At 38.7% G+C, this 3198-nt stretch overlaps 1 long non-coding RNA gene across 2 annotated transcripts; it reads right to left on the bottom strand.

The window, feature by feature from the left end:
• Positions 1-1309: 1309 nt before the first annotated feature.
• Positions 1310-2394, bottom strand: LOC139191012 (uncharacterized). 2 transcript variants are annotated; one of them, XR_011575144.1, is made up of 4 exons: positions 2252-2394; positions 2071-2144; positions 1890-1987; positions 1310-1714 (listed from the first exon to the last, which is right to left on the bottom strand). It is a non-coding gene; the product is annotated as an uncharacterized lncRNA (long non-coding RNA). The 2 variants fall into 2 exon arrangements; XR_011575143.1 differs by lacking the exon at positions 2252-2394 and having other exon boundaries at positions 1562-1714; positions 2071-2167.
• Between the last annotated feature and the right edge of the window lie 804 nt (positions 2395-3198).

The raw sequence follows: 3198 nt of genomic DNA, 5'->3' as shown, positions 1-3198 counted from the left end.
AAGACCCTGAAGACTCCGACATTGCAGACTCAGACTTAGAGCTAAAGCTAGAAGAGCCCTCATCACTAGAACTTCCAGGCTCTGACATCTACAATAAGAAGAAACAAATTCTATCACTACATGCATGATCAAAACATAAGGAAGTTCCTATATTACCCACATGAAGATGGTGCAAAGCGATGCCGGAACCCTTCTCAATCAGAAAGCAATCCGTCTTCCACAGTCACTACAAAACAAGCAAATGAAGACCGTGTCAAGCGCCAAAAAAAAAAAAAAAAAAAAAAAAAAAAAAAAACAGCTTCATCCAAAAAGCTTCACCCGAAAAGCTTCACCTCTTCACCTCCAAAACTTCACCCAAAAAGCTTCATCCAAAAAGTTTCACCCAAAAAGCTTCACCTAAAAAAGCTTCACCCAAAAAAAAAAACTTCACCTCCAAAAAGCTTCACCCAAACAGCTTCACCTAAAAAAGCTTCACCTAAAAAGCTTCACCCACAAAGCTTCACCCAAAAAGCTTCACCTCCAAAACTTCACCCAAAAAGCTTCATCCAAAAAGTTTCACCCAAAAAGCTTCACCTAAAAAAGCTTCACCAAAAAAAAAAAAAAAAAAAAAAAAAAAAACTTCACCTCCAAAAAGCTTCACCCAAACAGCTTCACCTAAAAAAGCTTCACCCACAAAGCTTCACCTAAAAAGCTTCACCCACAAAGCTTCACGCAAAAAACTTCACCCGAAAAGCTTCACTTAAAAAAGCTTCACCTACACAGCTTCACCTAAAAAAGCTTCACCTAGAAAGCTCCCTCTACATACTTTCACCTACAAAGCTTCACCATCAAAGCTTCACCTCGAAAGCTTCATTTACAAAGCTTTATCTACAAAGCTTCACCATCAAAGCTTCACCCAAAAAGCTTCACCTAAAAAAGCTTCACCCAAAAAAAACTTCACCTCCAAAAAGCTTCACCCAAACAGCTTCACCTAAAAAAGCTTCACCCACAAAGCTTCACCTAAAAAGCTTCACCCACAAAGCTTCACCCAAAAAACTTCACCCGAAAAGTTTCACTTAAAAAAGCTTCACCTACAAAGCTTCACCTAAAAAAGCTTCACCTAGAAAGCTTCACCTACATAGCTTCACCCAGAAAGCTTCATCTACAAAGCTTCACCATCAAAGCTTCACCTCCAAAGCTTCACCTACAAAGCTTCAACACAAAACCTTGCTCCAAATAAACAAATTTTGTTCACAAAACCCAAGATGCCCTTGAACTTGTACAAAAACACTTGGGTAAACATAAACATTTTTTGTTTTACACCCACAAGGGCCCAAAATTTTCCTTCTTATTTATTCACTTATATATGTTCCCAAACATATTATAATAGATCCAACAACAAGCCAAAGTCCCAAGTTTCATAATGGACAAAAGTACAAGCAATTCATCAATAATGAAGGTGCTACAAAACTTGGAATCTGCCCCAAAATAGAAATCCAACCCAAGAGACTTTTTCTCTCTCTCCCTCTTCCGCCTCCTTTCATCTATCAAATTTCTGCAACCTCTGCTCTTCTCCAATTGAGCTGAATTTTGGACACCCTATAGTTTTTGAGCATATGAACAACTTTCAAGAAGGAACCATTTCTGTTTGAGCGACGGAAATTAAAGTGTTGAAGCTCCAAACATGACAGTCGGATTCTTGCAGATTTCGAAGCTGCTATGATGTTTCGAAGATCTGGAAATATTTAACCATTAGTTCATTCTGAATTTTTGATATGTTATGAAAGAGACGATGAGGCACAACTTCAATGAAGAAAGCATGCTGATCTGAACAATAGAAAATGGAGTTTCGAAGCTCACAACAAATCTGACGGGTTGACAGAAAAATAATAACCAGTCATTCATCATACCTAAATTTCTTGAGTTATACAGCTCCGAGGGATCTCAAATTTGGATATGTTGTAGTTCACAAGCTGAGGAACAACTTCAATGAAGAAAGTATGTTGATCTGAACAAGAGAAAATGGAGTTTCGAAGCTCACAACAAGTCTGACAGGTTGACAGAAAAATGATGAACAGTCACTCATCATACCTGGATTTCTGGAGTTATACTGCTCCGAGGGACCTCAAATTTGGATATGTTGTAGTTCACAAGTTAAGGAACAACTTCGATGAAGAAAGTATGTTGAGATGAACAAGAAAAAATGGAGTTTAGAAGCTCACAACAAGTCTGACGGGTTAACAGAAAATTGATGAACAGTTACTCATCATACCTGAATTTCTGGAGTTGTACTACTCCGATGGATCTCAAATTTGGAGATGTTGTAGTTCACAAGATAAGGAACAACTTTCATGAAGACGACTTTGCGATCTGAGCTATAGAGAATGGTGTTATCTTGCATCCACTCAGGCTGATTAGTGGAAACGAAAAGCAATTCCACCAAAGAAAAGATGAAAAAAGAGAGAAAAGCTACTAATTGCACTTGATCTTGTCTAGTCAATAGCATGCAGCATCAAACACACAAAAGTTGGAAATATTTTTAGACAAGGCATATGCGAATGTGTGACATCGAAACAAGGATTCGTTACTTTGACAAATTAGTAACAAGCGAGACACCTCATTCGGCAACTCTCTTCGCCTGAAGACTTGGGGTACTCCCACCATATGCTACTGCACCTTAATACTCGGCAGTCTCACAACCACTTAGTGACTTGGATTTTTCAAGTCTCCAACCGAGAAGTTTTCCTCACTCGGGAAATTAAGGGAACACTACCTCAAACTACATGCTTCACTCACAAAGCTTCAACAATACAGGTTTCAACAAAAGCAAAAATTCAAAGAACTTTATGAAGAAGGCTTTGGTGTATTTAACACAATATATTGAAATGACGCAAAGCTTATTTATTAATATTTTCGATAAGCCACAAATATGTACATATACATGAGTCAAAATAAACAAACAAAAGGGAGCCTTCACAAAGGTTGCTTAGGGGAAGTCTCAGCAGTCGGTAGAGCCCCAGAAAGAGAAAGCACCGGAGGGTGGTTATCCGGAGCCTCAGTACTTGACAAAACCCCAGAAGGAGGAGGCATTGGAGGTTCATCATTTGAAGCTTCATTACCAGGTACAGCCCCAGAGGACGAATGCAATAAATGCCTTTGGAACAAACCCACAAACCGCTGATGATCAAGTAAAACCTTACCATCAGATTCCTTCATCTG

This window comes from Malus domestica, chromosome 13 (assembly GCF_042453785.1).
Source record: "Malus domestica chromosome 13, GDT2T_hap1".
NCBI lineage: Eukaryota > Viridiplantae > Streptophyta > Magnoliopsida > Rosales > Rosaceae > Malus > Malus domestica.
The sequence above is the reverse complement of the archived record's forward strand: the minus strand, read 5'-3'. Positions and strand labels throughout refer to the sequence as shown.